Genomic DNA, 16,039 nt, shown 5'->3' with positions numbered 1-16,039 from the left:
CGTAGGTTCAAAGCAATAAAAGCACGCAGCGCTTGTGTGTGCGATTTACTTCGTACTTGTTCACTTTTTTCACTCTTTCTAACGCTAAGTATTGACTGCCTAGCCCTCGATAGCTTAAAGGTGCCTGATGTGTTGACATGAACAAAATAAATTTTTCCGTAGTCCGCTGCGCCGCGCTCCCTACATTGCCCCGCCAGCCGGCATATCCCACCACATTCGTCATCCTTTCCAAGTGTTTCGCCCACGTGCCCGTACTGTTACCTGTGCCGCTTCTTTTTTTCACCGTGTTTCTGTAGACTGGAACGACCTCTCAAATGACATCGCTACCATTTCAAGCCCATCCACATTCGCCGAAGCTGTTACCAACCTTTTTTCGACATAACACTTGTTCAATTCAATGTTTTGTAGCCATTCCTTATGTAATACCCCCAGTGGGTCTTTAAGGTATTAAAATGAAATGAAATTTATACAAAGCTTACACGCAAGCAAAACAAGGCCCTTGCTGCTCCGTAGGCCGATTAGGCAGCCAAGGCACGCAATACACCAGAAAGGCTTGCGCGCCAGCGCCATGTGTGGCGACAATTCGGCGTGCGGTACAGGGGTACGGCCAAGCAGCCGGCGCTCTAAAAATTTTCGTGGTAAAATGTTTCCTTGCACACTACTGTGCGCCAGTAGAGTTAGTTCTTGGGCTAGTTGGTATACGTGATTTAAACTCATAGTTTTTCAGCTCAACGGCACACGGCCAAAGAAAAAAAGCACGATGTGCGCGTACAGATTACGAACATCATTGGTAATCCTGGAGAGCTGGCAAGCAGATTCAGCGCTCTTTCAGCGGCAGCCGTACAGCGGCGGCAGCAAATTCACTCCAGGCCACCGCGGTAGCTCACTGGTTATGTCGGTCTGCAGCTGACGCGAAAAACGCGGATTCGATCCCGACTGCTGCGGCCGAATTTCGATGGACGCAAAATGTTTGAGACTGGTGTACTATGCGATGTCAGTGCAGGTTAAAGAACCCCAGGTGGTCGAAATTTCCGGAGCCTTTCACTACGGCGACTCTCATAGCCTGGATCGCTTTGGGACGTTAAACACCCATAAACCAAGTTTACTTCATGTCTTGAGGCGGCGGCACTCAAAATATTCAGTCAGACTTGATATGCAAAAATAATAAACATCATCCAGTTGTCGCTGCAGTGCAGTGGGTAACGTGTTGGCAAGCTGTCAGAACAAGATTGAGACGCATCCTACTGTTGTCTACCTCATTCGTGATTGCTTTTTTTACTTTGAATTTTTTATTATATGCAACCTTTTTGTAGTTGCTAGCTTTTTTAATCCAGACCCCGTTTTTAAAACAAAAATCCCGGCAACCAGTGCGGCGTCCCGGTATATATCCCAGTAATCCGGTCTACAGCAACATCACCATCAGCCTGACTACGCCCACTGCAGCCCAAGGCCTCTCCTATATTGCTCCCATTAACCCATTTAGCACCATACTGGGCACATAATTAGGCATAACGCTTAGACGCTGTACCCCAGCGGCACTGAGTTTTGCAATAGGGATATTTTTTAACGTTTTGTGTTTTCATGCGGCGGTAAATTCATCGCTGCTGGTAGTTCATTGAAATTAATTGGTTAGTCCCGTTTGCCTCAATTATTTGATTCCTCCTGTGTCGTATCAGAAACAACACCGCAAAAATTGGGTTTCGTAGCACGATAAGTTACGAAAGCACGACACATACTTTACGTACCGCTATGCGTTACGAATAGCTCATGCGAAAGCATACATAGGCTCAGTTTCTACATTTGCAGTTAAGCCGTGGGCTGATGTAAGCAAGCAAGTCGGAAGTTCATAACAAATCCGAAAGTTCGTTCGAGTACAAATATTTCGCTGTAGTGTTTTCTCTATTTCAGATCATATTTCAAAGGTGACCGCTTTGGGAAGGAAGACGCGTTGGGAGAAACTATGAAGGAGAAAAAAAGTCAGATCATCGTGTTTTTCTATCCCAAAATAGCCAACCAACGGGTCTAAGCGAGTAAAAATGCTTACCACCCGCCCACTGGTTAACCTTTTCCGAAATATCTACTAAACTACAAACCTTGGCGTCCATTTAGACGAGTGAAAGAAGGAAAACAAGGATCGTAGGTCGGGCACGTAGTTAGTAAAAACAAACATCGTAAGGCGATGCCTAAAATAAAAACGATGGTTACCGTTGCAGCCGCTCGAAAGAAAGCCGAGCAAGATCAGAAGCGCCAACATCGCCGAGGAATGCATATTTCTCACACACCACACAACAGCACCACAGCAGATGTTATCAGCCGGTTTTGGTTGCCCGCGTGCCTAGACGCCTTTAAAACAGCGGTGCGCAGTCAAACTGCGCCACGTGTTACTGTTGTTGAGACTACGGCACTGCCGTATCACGTGAAGCGAATCGTGGTGTCATTGAGGCAGCGCACGCCTGCATGCCTCTGGAACATGCCTTCCACACGGTCCACCCTTTTTCCGCGGGCAAAAGAAGGAACCAGAGCTGCAGCCTAGCTCCCGAAATAAACTTGGACTCTGTTTTTGAGCTACTGCACTGAGCAGCTGGCGCACGGTGCAGGAATGTTATCTTTTTGTAACCCCACGTGGCCCATGGAGCCCAAGCTACTGCTGACAGGATCCCTACCGCAGACTGGGTGCGAGGCAGCAGCACGTGGCATTGAAACAAAAAATGAGTATTTCAGACCTGCGCCCTCAAAATCATACAAGCTAGAAGCTGCAGGTTATTCACACGTGTAGAAAAGAAATGAAACTGCGCCATGAGATGAGAGGAAAAGTTTTACCCTGGGTATTTTTTGTTCGAGAATATTTGTGTCCTTTGCTGATAGCGTACCCCTGAACGGCTGCTGCCGGTTACTGAAGGGTTTCTTCTATGTGGGCGTCGGTGCCTTTAGCAAGCCATAGGGTGACATCACCCTCGTAGTGTGTATGATATAAGACTTGTATATGTTTTAGCTTATTAGAAAAAGTTATGAGTGACAGGTTGAAGCGAACGGGTGACGGAACGGAGCCTTGCGGCGCGCCGCTATCTCCCAGTTCTATCCTATCCGACTTGATTTCTTTCATCCATAGTTTCGCCACTCTCCCAATAGAAAAGAGCAGACGTAATTGTAGGTTCTGTCACTTATAATTATGCTTTAGACACCTCCTTTGATTGCCCCGTGTGAGACGTAGTCGAAGGCGTTTTCGAAGTATAGTCCAGGAATGGTGCCGATTTTATCCGGGTGATCTGTGGGGCCCTTATACAACTGAAGCATGACGTTTTCAGTTTATAGGTGGCTCCCAAAGGGGGAACAAATAAAGAAAAACATTGCAAACTGGCTATCAAAAGAATGAGGTCAGATACGTTGGTTTTTTTTTTGTAGATTTACATATTTTAATTTTAATCAATAAGAGATACATGGGTGTGGTTTGTGCAGGTGGATTGTACAGAACATGTACATATGTACTTAATAGAGCTAAACATTCATATGCGTGACTAAAATTAACTAGTCAGTTTTTATTTTTGATTTTTACTGCGAAATTTAAGACTGTCAAGTCGAACGTATGTGCGGTTCTTAAATTTTCCTAATCAGGAGTGTGGTTTGAGATACTGAACGTGTGAAGTGATCATTTCAAAGCTCATTCTGTTGGCTTTTCAGTTCAGTTCACTTTCACGTTTATAGCATGGCATTACTTGCATTTTTAATGCCCCAGATACAGATTAAAGGTGTGCATTTTATGACGTAGAAGTAGTCAACCAGATTTCGACGACAGTATGCAAAGCAGCACGATTCTATAAATGTGCAACGCAGGAACTCCAACTCAGTGATCTTTCCTGTGGCTATTTTTGACATTTGATATTTCGAACCACATTTTGGTTTAAATAACTTTAAAAACTGAGCTTACCTATGCTCGCATCTTTTTACCCCCAAAATAATCAATGAAAAGATAAATAGTTAATTGTAACTGTGTAATAACTGAGCTGCATCACGTGCCTCATGTCCAACGTGATGTACAAGGCACCTCCGCAGACGGCACTGACGCATGGCTAACACCAGCAACATCTCGGTTCAATAACAACAGTCTGTAAACATGAAAAAAATCACCCGGCGCACTTTGCCTGATACAGTGCGCACGGTAAGCATCGGGTTAGCTAAACATCAGCCAAAGCGAGCCTTAGTACAGCTTGAAGAATACCATCAGGCATCCAGTTAGCTCTTTCTGTGACACAGGTCTTCTTACAGTACATGTTGCAGTATTTACTGTAAGGTGGTTCCTTGCATCGCATTGCACCGCTTATGCCCTATTGGTTAGGCTATAAATTTCTAATCTATGGTCTGCTGAGTTAGCTTCAGAGTCTCCTTTTAAAAACAACTCACACAGTGCCATATCTCCATCTGCTTTTCGTCCATTCCTAGCAAGTAGCGCGGCCTACCTGACAGGTTTAGAATGCCTCATGATTCTGACTGTCATCTCTAAAAAAAATCACAGCGTGTTTAGTAGCATATAATCACAACCAATTTTTTGATTGAATATGTTCTTGATGATAAAGTGATCTTTCCATGCACAAGTATCTTTGATTGCACATACATTCTGACACTGACGCCGCGATGACTCTGTGGCCATGCAGCTCGGCCGGTGACCCGAAAGACGCGGGTTCGATCCCGGCCGCGGCGGTCGATCTTCGATGCAGGCTAAATTCTAGAGGCCCGTGTACTGTGCGATGTCAGTGCACGTTAAAGAACCCCAGGTGCTCGAAATTTTCGGAGCCCTTCACTACGGCGTCCCTCAGCCTGAGCAGCTTTGGGACGTTAAACTCCTACAAACCAAACCAGCATTGTGATATTGGGCAAAAAGAGAGAGGTGTACTGAAGGACTCAGCTTTTTGGCTACTATGGAGGTTCTGTATGCTGCGTACTTTGATGGAACACGAGATGCAGTGTAGAAATGCAGCCACATTGCTGGCAATTCACAGGTAATTACTAAAATATTTCACTAGCGGATTATCCAAGCAGGCAACTTGTTTTTACCACGTTAATTTCTTCGTGGCATGGCAGCACCCTTATATGCTAACGAGTATTACTCTAAGACCGAAATGAATCAGACCTGTTTAATCTTAAACAAACCTAAACTGCATTTGCCTAGCGTCCCTCCGACGCAATCTTTGATCTTGTATTCATTGATGGTGCTGATATATTTTGTGCACTCTTTCACAACGTGCCAGACAATGCGGGGAATACAGAATGGTCGAGTTCCAGCTGCATATCTAGTTGGTTTTACCCCATTCACCATCTTAAACTCTGCATGTAGCTCTACACAGTGCTAACATTATGGAAATAGTACCTGATCCTGCCATTTTGCTTGCTTTTCCGTTCTTTTTTCATAACTATTGGACCCCTCTTAGTCTTTTTGATTTTTCATTGTATAGGAATTGTTGTGAATGAGTAGTGCTCTGTAAAAAAATTACTGAGTTGAATAACAGTACCTTTTGCTGGGCTAGTTGGTGTGACATTGTGTTCAGAAAAGAAAAAACAGCGCTAAATTCTACACAAACCACACAGAAAGACGGACAGGACGGGCGCTGACTCCAACTAAGTTTATTGAAAGCCACATGTAGCATATATATAGCCCGAAGAAGGTGAACGCATGCGCATTTCCCACATGGCAACTACACCCACACACACAAGGACGATAACTTCTCATAATCGCGTGTTTTTTAACAATCTGTGCTCACTTCCTCGTAGGGAAATAGAAGTGGTGCTGACGCACATGCCACCCCTCTCTTTGATAAAAAAGGCTTCTGCCAGTTCGCGAGCTAATCTATCTTTACTTCTGGTTAGAATTTTAATCTCTTCAAGTCGTGGTGCACAGTGCTTTTTATTTCCATCAATGCAAGAGCGGCAATGGGCGGGAAGGTTTTCGAACGAATCCGATGCGTTCCCTAAGGACCTTCTGTGTTCCCCGGCACGCTCGTTGACGCAGCGTCCGGTCTGACCGACGTACACTTTGCCACATGTAAGGGGGATCTCGTAGACCACTCCCGTGGCACACCTTACGTACGGCTTTGAGTGCTTCTTCCCACACCCAGATGTGGCTTTCGCACCGCTGCTAATCTTGGGGCACATCTTTGCCAATTTGCAGGGGGCGGAGAAGACCATGGGGACTCCGTACTTGTTGCCAACTCGTTTTAAATTGTGGGACACCTTGTGCATATACGGTATCACCACTGGTCTGGCTTCACCGAAAGGTTCTTTCCTCCGTTTCCCCTTTGGCTTGCCCTTAAGTTTCTGCAGCAATGCCTCGGTTGCGGCAGCCAAGACGTGGTCAGGGAACCCTGCTTTACGCAGTCTGTTCACCTCGCCCTCGAAGCTCTCCCGCATCATGTGAGAGCACGACTTGAGGAGTGCTGATTCCATAGAAAGGGTGGCGATAGCCCTCTTGACAGTTTTTGATTGAGCCGAATCATACGGTAAAAAATCTTTCTTGGCCCTGGGCAGGTAGCGCCAGCAAACACTTCCGTCCCCCAGCTTAAAGGCAAGCGGCACTATTGCATTTCAAAATAAGGCAGGGGTGAGTGTTGATAACTTTATGTCTCTTTTAGAGTTTTATATTAAGTCCACCTTCATCCAGTTTGACAACCGGCGGTTCCTACAACGCCAGGGCATTTGCATCGGTTCATGTGTCGCGCCAGTTTTATGTAACATTTTTCTCGCATCCATTGACAACATTTTGGCATCACTAACTGACGACGGCACTGTCCTAAAGATTTTTAGATATGTTGATGATTTTTTAGTGATCTTAAAGAGACATGACACAGGCCGCTATGAGGAGACTGCCACAAAAATTTTAGAAATGTTCGGACAACATGGGAAGGGGCTCTCGTTCACATTTGAGCTTCCTGAACAGGACCGCCTCCAGTTTTTGGACCTTAATATTAAGCTGGGGGACGGAAGTGTTAGCTGGCGCTACCTGCCCAGGGCCAAGAAAGATTTTTTACCGTATGATTCGGCTCAACCCAAAACTGTCAAGAGGGCTATCGCCACCCTTTCTATGGAATCAGCACTCCTCAAGTCGTGCCCTCACATGATGCGGGAGAGCTTCGAGGGCGAGGTGAACAGACTGCGTAAAGCAGGGTTCCCTGACTACGTCTTGGCTGCCGTAACCGAGGCATTGCTGCAGAAACTTAAGGGCAAGCCAAAGGGGAAACGGAGGAAAGAACCTTTCGGTGAAGCCAGACCAGTGGTGATACCGTATATGCACAAGGTGTCCCACAATTTAAAACGAGTTGGCAACAAGTACGGAGTCCCCATGGTCTTCTCCGCCCCCTGCAAATTGGCAAAGATGTGCCCCAAGATTAGCAGCGGTGCGAAAGCCACATCTGGGTGTGGGAAGAAGCACTCAAAGCCGTACGTAAGGTGTGCCACGGGAGTGGTCTACGAGATCCCCCTTACATGTGGCAAAGTGTGCGTCGGTCAGACCGGACGCTGCGTCAACGAGCGTGCCGGGGAACACAGAAGGTCCTTAGGGAACGCATCGGATTCGTTCGAAAACCATCCCGCCCATTGCCGCTCTTGCATTGATGGAAATAAGAAGCACTGTGCACCACGACTTGAAGAGATTAAAATTCTAACCAGAAGTAAAGATTAGCTCGCGAACTGGCAGAAGCCTTTTTTATCAAAGAGAGGGGTGGCATGTGCGTCAGCACCACTTCTATTTCCCTACGAGGAAGTGAGCACAGATTGTTGAAAAATACGCGATTATGAGAAGTTATCGTCCTTGTGTGTGTGGGTGTTGTTGCCATGTGGGAAATGCGCATGCGTTCACCTTCTTCGGGCTATATATATGCTACATGTGGCTTTCAATAAACTTAGTTGGAGTCAGCGCCCGTCCTGTCCGTCTTTCTGTGTGGTTTGTGTAGAATTTGGCGCTGTTTTTTTCTTTTCTGAACACTACTGAGTTGAAATAAATTTAAAACAGAAAGTGGGTTACATTAGAAAAACTGCACTACACTTTGAAACATTATACTCGCAGATATAAGAAGGTTGGCGAGGTGAACCAGTTGAGTATATTCGTCCGATACAATTTCCAGCATAAAATTGATGTCACCTGTGATCCACATTCCAAATAACATTCAACATGACGAACGTTACTTGCTCCAGCAGACATTAGTTTGTCCAGTGCGATGGCCTGACCTTTGCATGTATCATTACCTGAATTCGTCTCTGTATAGTTACGCTAGCTTCCATCACACCTTATACATAGCGGGAGTTCAATTTGCAACTTTTTCTTTGCCAATTTGGAAAGAATATTTTAATCATTCAGCTTATCATGCTCCGTTGACCCTAACGCGTGCTGTTTTCAATACTTATTAGGTATGCTGCGTTTATTACTTGTTATGCCTTCAGAATGTGTTCACTGCCTTATAGATCGCTGCAGGTGATATTCCATTAGGAAAAGAAACAAATGCACAAAGCTACTCGCGTACGCAGAGAAGACTGCACAGAATCGCCAGGAGTAGATTGGATTAGTGAAATGAATTACTCAATAGAACTTGCTGCTGGGCTAATCGGTCATGTATTCTCTTAACAAACATTTCAGTGGTGATACGGAAGTGTCCACGAGGGAGGGACACAGTACAGTGCGCTACTGACGACTGATTCTTCTCTGAAAAACCCAGATTACAAAGGCAGGCGCACAACACTCTTACGTGCAGTGAACTTTAAATAGGTGTTAAAGACCGTAAAAATGTCCAAAAAGGTAAAGAAAGGACTTATTTTGACTGTCTCATATTGTAAAAGCGACAGAAGCAAGAACATTTTTTAAAGGTAATGAAACGTAAAATGACACTTAATGAAAATGGCCACGGAGGACATTCTGTGAGACGAGATCCGGAAAGTGAGGCAGTGAAATATAGATGAATTAAAAGGCGGTATAAAAAGTGACCCTGACTAAAGGCTTCATAGGTGAATATCTGGAAAGAATAGTTCAGAGGTGAGCAGGCAGCCAACCATGTACACGTAATCTCTATTAAATAAAAAAGCATTCTAAAACTGAACCTTGCGGTTATACAGCGACATCGGTGCATCACTGACAATGCATGTCGACGCCTTTTTTTTCCCTCATGTACAGAGCCTCTTTCAGTTTATGCATGCTCATGGGTTCTAATAGAGCAGTTTCTTCAAAAAGCGGCGTACACTGGTGGTATTCGACATCCCTACAAGGAGACCTAGCGAGTATGTCGAACAAAATTTTCTGGGCAAGAAATCATATATCAAAGCACACCTCGTTCATTATCGTAGGGTTTCCTGTAGTGGAAATTCAAACTCACTAATGCAGACAGTACTTCCTACAGTACAGTTGTGACAAGGAAGGCAGCGTGGTGGTGTGAACTGTTTAATGTTGCTTTCCCTTTGCAGTTTTGAGAGCGGTGAAATTTTCGCAAGTGGTTCACGTAATTATGGAGGACTGGCCAAAACCTGCTGGAATGCATTTAGCGGTTATGTTCTGTTGCAAGATGTGAGTATTTTAAATGCGTGCTGAAGTTTTATCTCTTGACTTAAAAAGCTTTCATAAGAATTAATTTATATGCATGTTCAGGTGGGACTAGACCTCGAGTTGGCACAACTCAGCAAGTTATGAATAAAAATTATTTCCATATTGTAAAGGTTCAACAATCAACTCAGCCCCATGTGTTATAAATGCATGATGAGTCCTGTGAGCTAGTGTTTATGAGGCTGTGGCTTAGTTTAAAACATTTATCTGGAGCTTTTATGCATTTTGCTGAGCAATAATGGAGGTGCGATGCTGCAGAAAGAAAATTGTGCGTTATGTGCGATGAAGAACTGTGGGGACGAATCAGCCATGCAGAGCATTCCAATATAACAATGCAGCGAGTGACGGCAATGTACGGAGCCACTTGCCGCTAGCTGGGTATCGGGTACCGACCAGCTTTTATACCACTACGATGCGTCTTGTTGTCCACTCTCTAAGGCTTTGAGGCACTTTGTTTTACATGAACTTTGGTTTAACCATCATTTAAATGGCGTCGTTGTGAGCCCTTATTTCTATAGAGAATATCGCTCCAATAATATTCGAATGGAAGGAATTTAACGTATTCCTATCGCAGTGCAAGCCTTGCAACTAGCCTTAGAATTCCGCTTGTCCATGTGGGGCGGTATAGATTCAAAATATGACTCCTTTTAAGAAGCTGGTGGTCATCAATCTTGAGGGAGCCGCACTGTCTATGAAAATCCTGTCTGTGGACCCGAAAGTGTGAGACGCGCTTTACCAGCTTGAGACGTTCAAAAGAGCAGCAAGAACGTGCAGGTGAAATTGCTTTTCTTTCTGAGCTGGTCGATATGTATTTTTTTTATACATCAAATTGTATGTTTTGCGTATGCTACTACAGGTCTAACTTTTGTTCCTCATTAAAGCTTTCTGTAAAAGGTCATTTTAATGTAGTATTTATTAGATAGCAAACTACTACACATCCATAGACTATTTATTTATTTATTTTATTTATTGAATACTGCGGACATGCTGTATGTCTAAGCAGGAGAGGGAAATACATACAGGAGGGAAAAGCAAAACAGGTGCGATAGTAACGACCGATATAAATACAACAAAACAAGCAACGCAAAAGTACAATTGAGAACGCGGTTACAGCACAGCTACTAAGCCAGCAGTGAAAATCAAGAATGATTACAAAACAACGGAGAGTTCTCCGGTAGAGCATTCCATTGAGAAACTGTTCTCGGAAAAGAAGAAAACTTGTAGGCATCTGTGCGTGCAAAAATAGGTTTCAGGCTAAGGGCATGCTTATGGCGCGAGGCTCGTGTGGAATCATTAACGATGTAATTTTCAGGTCGGATACCAAGTCGAGAAAAGTATAATGAATGAAGGAAGTTGAGACGGGCTTTCTTCCTTCTATCTGCCAGTGGTTCTAAGTCTGCGAGTTTCAACATGGCGGAAGGAGAGTCTAGGCGCCTGTAACGGTTGTAAATGAATCGTGCCGCAAGACGTTGCATTCTTTCTAGTTTTTGGATGTCATCTACCGTGTAGGGGTCCCATACAATGCAGGCATATTCGAGACTGGGCCTTACAATAGATTTATATGCTTTCAGTCTTAGGGCACTAGGGCAACCGCTCATCCGAAGCTTCAGAAATCCTAGCTTTTTGCGGGTGGAGGAGCGTATATTTTCGATGTGTTTCGTCCATTTGAGCCGTGACGTTATTGTGACACCTAGATACTTATATTCTTTTACAGCTCTGATTGCAATGTTATTAATGTTGTATAAAAAATTATGTTGCGTGGTCTTTTTACAGATGCAAAGAGAAACTGTTTTGTCAAAGTTAATAACCATTTCCCATTCATTACACCATTTAGCTAAATATTGTAGATTTGCATTCAAAGTAAGCTGGTCAGACACAGATTTGATAGACTTAAATATAATAGAATCATCCGCAAACAGCTTTACGGACACAGAGGGATCGAGAGCTTCTGGGAGATCGTTTATATAGATATTGAATAGTACTGGACCCAGAACCGATCCCTGAGGCACACCTGAGTAAACCTCTAAGAATCGAGAGGTGGCTCCATCGATGTCGACAAACTGCTTTTGCTTTGATAAGTATGATGTGACCCAATTTATTATTTGATCCGGAATGCCTAATAATTTCATTTTTATTACTAGTTTATGATGAGGTACTCTATCGAAAGCTTTAGAATAATCTAAAAAAATCATGTCGACCTGTTCAAAGTCTAACTGTTGTGCAGTAGGAATAGGCAAATTATGATGATGATAATGGAAGGATTAGAGTTAGTTCCTTCTATATTTATTCAGAAACCTACAATTTCGTCTTTACCATTTTGTGAATGTAAATCACACAACGAACACAATATATTACACAGAAGATGCAACATCTTTGGTGGGCGTTTTGTCCAAAAGGCAATTGTTTTACTCAATGCAAGCTATGTGCAAGAAGCCACGAGAGTTATGTGAATCGTATTTACAATCTGATGATGTGAGCCATAAGAACATAGTTCTTTGGGAGACACAAATCTCATCCTGTAATTTGTCTTTTCATTTCACTGCAATGGCTGAGATGGCTACTATTATTAGTATTACTGCTAGCTGGCTGTGTGCGACATTATCATCATTATCTGCTAGGATACGCCCACTGCAGAGGGAAGGCCTCTTTCTTGTCTCCCCAATTAACCCGGTCTTTGCCAGCTGCGGCCAGCGTATCTCTGCAAACTTCTTAATCTCAATGGCCCACTTAACTTTCTGCCGCCCCTTGCTACACTTGCCTTCTCTTCGAATCTACTCCGTTCCCCTTAAGGACCAGCGGTTATCCTTCATTCGAATTACGGGCCCTGCTTAAGCCCATTTCTTCATCTTGATTTCGACTAGGATGCCATTAACCCGCGGATGTTATTAACCCGCGTATGATTCCTGATACGTAACATGAGCCTTGGAATTAGTAAACGGAAAATTTGGTGGCTCCTGTAGCTTTCTACAAACATGTGTTGATTCAGGAATTAAAGTCCAAATTACAGGGTACGGACATGACACATTTGCCATTATGAGTATGTCTTGTACCGGAACGAAGAACCTAGCCTGCTCCCGGTTGGAAAACTTGAGTTTGTAATATAAAGCAAAACTGAATGCATTTTCTACTACATGTCGCATTTAAATGTAACCAAGCTTTCTAAAAATCTCGAGTGCCGTACAATAAAATCCACTGAAATATTTTGAGAGTTCCGTGGGCTAGTCTGCGGTATTTCGTCTTTAATAAGTGAAAACAAATGAGCTTAAGTTTTAAATATTGGATTCAGGAAACAAAGTTCCAATTCAAAAGTGAGAGATCCTCTTGTAAGCAGCATCTTAAAATATTTACACCAACGTGTCATTTACGTAAATTAGTTCATCTTTAGCGGCCATAAAAGAGAGTGATGCTGTTTGTTCGTCCAATACTTGCCTCAAGGCGCGAAATCATGTTTCCTACGAGGCGCTGTCCCCGATCGGACCTGATGTGTGCATTGGGTAAGCGATATATGCCAGCAGCTGGTCACTAGTAGCGTTCATTTAAGGTAAATAAATAAACCTTCGTAAATGGTATCTTGGTGTAAACATAGCCGGCCCTCCTTCAAGACTATCAACGACTTCTGAACTGTTTTGAAACTTTGCTTCCTAAGCCCATAATCAAAACATGACCTTCACTAATTACTTAATTTTTTATACCACATAAGCAGTTCAGATTAGTCCACACAACTTTCAAGAGCCTTCAGCTGGTTTGACAGGGCTAGGACACACTTACACTTCAAACTTGTTTCCTTTAGCTGGGAGACCAGGTATACACGAAAAACAATATCACTATCAAGCATGAAAATAAGTGCTGTTCTGCCAAGGTTCGAAAATACACTTGGTGTGCCATGTGTGTCACGTGACGTGTCGGCGTTAATCTTTTTGCAACACAGTGTGAAGTAGTGCCATTGTACACAACTCGGCAAGTAGTACCGAAAAGAAGCGTGTCATGTTATAATGATTTGAACAGCGCGAACTACAAGGGACAAGAAAAGAAGGGACACAGGACGAGCGCTGACTCGCAACTAAAAGGTTTATTCACTGAAACCTTCTTATATGAAGAAACAATCAAAGGGAAGAAACAACACAAAAAAACCAAAAAAGCATGAAACGCAACATTCGTCAGGTGCTCCCGAGAAAATTCATCTCCCTATCGCAAAGGAAAACAGATGGTTTGCTGACGCAATTCAGTTGATCCCCTGCGATGTGAAAAGCCTCGACAACCTCTCGTGTCGTCTGATCACTGTGGGTGTATAGTACACGTGTTTGATTGAATAATGCAGTGCATTTTTTCTTTTTCTTTTTCATGACTTTACATTCTAGACAATGTTTGACCAAATGTGAAAGGTCATCACCATTGTTTAATAATGTAGGCGTTGCCTTAACAAGCGCCTACAAGAGCACAGGAACAACTTAAACAATGGTGATGACCTTTCACATTTGGTCAAACATTGTCTAGAATGTAAAGTCATGAAAAAGAAAAAGAAAAAATGCACTGCATTATTCAATCAAACACGTGTACTATACACCCACAGTGATCAGACGACACGAGAGGTTGTCGAGGCTTTTCACATCGCAGGGGATCAACTGAATTGCGTCAGCAAACCATCTGTTTTCCTTTGCGATAGGGAGATGAATTTTCTCGGGAGCACCTGACGAATGTTGCGTTTCATGCTTTTTTGGTTTTTTTGTGTTGTTTCTTCCCTTTGATTGTTTCTTCATATAAGAAGGTTTCAGTGAATAAACCTTTTAGTTGCGAGTCAGCGCTCGTCCTGTGTCCCTTCTTTTCTTGTCCCTTGTAGTTCGCGCTGTTCAAATCATGAATATCTACCAACTCGCCCAACTGAACGTTTTGCTAATGTTATAATGGTTACATCACATACACTGTGCTTTGTCATGACTGCAGATATCACTTTCAAAAGTCAACAGCACATACACCGTGACATGAGCACATCTGAGATTATGATGGAGTACATAGCATGTGTGCTCTAACCGTGTTGACACCAAATGCGCCGTACAATACCTCTACAACGCATGTTCTCAATGGAGTGGAACAGTACATTCTGCCGCAACCTGGTTAGCGCACTCTCGCTACGTACTTTTACAGATTTTTTTCCCACAGTGGAGCACAGCTTCATTTTCTCTTTGCTTTCCTTTTAAGCATGTGAGACTTTCCCGGGCGGTACACTCGGGGACGTAAGTACTAAAGTCGCACATAAGACAGACATTAATCATAGCGACTCCAAGCCCTCAGTTTGCATATGGCACTTAAAGTCTAAATATGCCACAAAAACACATTCTTTTCAGTTCACAGTTTCTGATGGTGTTGGTGGTACTTTGTGAAAACCTCTTTGCAGTACAGTATGTTATGCATTGTCCTTGAAGACAAAATGCATGAGTTTTGACGCTTTAGTGCCCATACTTATAAAGCGGAACTGTCTGGCATAAGATTCTGTTCGCATGCGGTATGTTGTTCCAAACCAACAACACTATACACTTCACAAAGTAGTAATGGCTTATTCGCTTTTGGACAGTATGTTATGATGATTATAGCATTTATAAGAAAGTATGCCTTGTAAGGAACGTTAGTTGGAAGTAATAAATGGAACAATAAGAAGGCTGCAAATTTGGCTTTCCAGAAATTTCTTGTAAAGACAAAAATAAACCTTCGGTTCAGCGGCGTTGCTATTGCCGCGTGTGTCTGGGCTCGAACTGGCTCACTTCGGCCGCTTTTCGCCGCTGCTCACGTTGCCAAGTTGTTTCCTTGCAATAGACCCCCGTCCTACACTTTAGTATTCGCTTTTTCAGGCTGAAGCTTGCAACCTGTACCTACTTGATTTTTACGTAGGTCGAACAGTACAGATATATTCGTAATTACAAAGTATTCGAAATATATAAAGTATCAAGTATTTGTATAATTTGTGTAATTTATAAGCAATTATATTCTTAGAAAGTTTAAGACGCGTAAGTTTTTTTTTCAGTTTATTTGCTGAAGGTATCTGAAATTCAAAAAGTGACACAAGAACCGTCAGCACTGATTGGAGGAGACGAAGAGGTTTATTGTGGTCTTTCATAGCCAAAGCTTTCATTTAATCACCAAAAAATAAAACAGGGATTTAAAAATAATTGCTATTGTTGTGCTAAGAATGAAATTTCGCAAAATCGTAAAACTGGCGTTTTCCACCTTAACTGATATACAAATTCTTTTTCAAGAAAGGTCCAATGTTTCCCGACAAACAAGGGCCATTGGTTCGTGCGAACACATTTTTCCATGACATAAATTTCAACGCTAGCAGACATGAGTCTTGATATGTGGATTTCCTGATCTGAACACACCCGGTTGGCATTTATATTCACCCCACCTTTAGGGACGTTGCACAGATGGTCGCGTGGTATAATTCAAAGAAAAAATTAGGCGGTTTGGTTTGGCTTG

The sequence above is a fragment of the Amblyomma mixtum genome, chromosome 4 (genome assembly GCF_055824585.1).
Source record: "Amblyomma mixtum isolate Tamu chromosome 4, ASM5582458v1, whole genome shotgun sequence".
Classification (NCBI taxonomy): domain Eukaryota; kingdom Metazoa; phylum Arthropoda; class Arachnida; order Ixodida; family Ixodidae; genus Amblyomma; species Amblyomma mixtum.
This window is presented reverse-complemented; position numbering follows the sequence as displayed.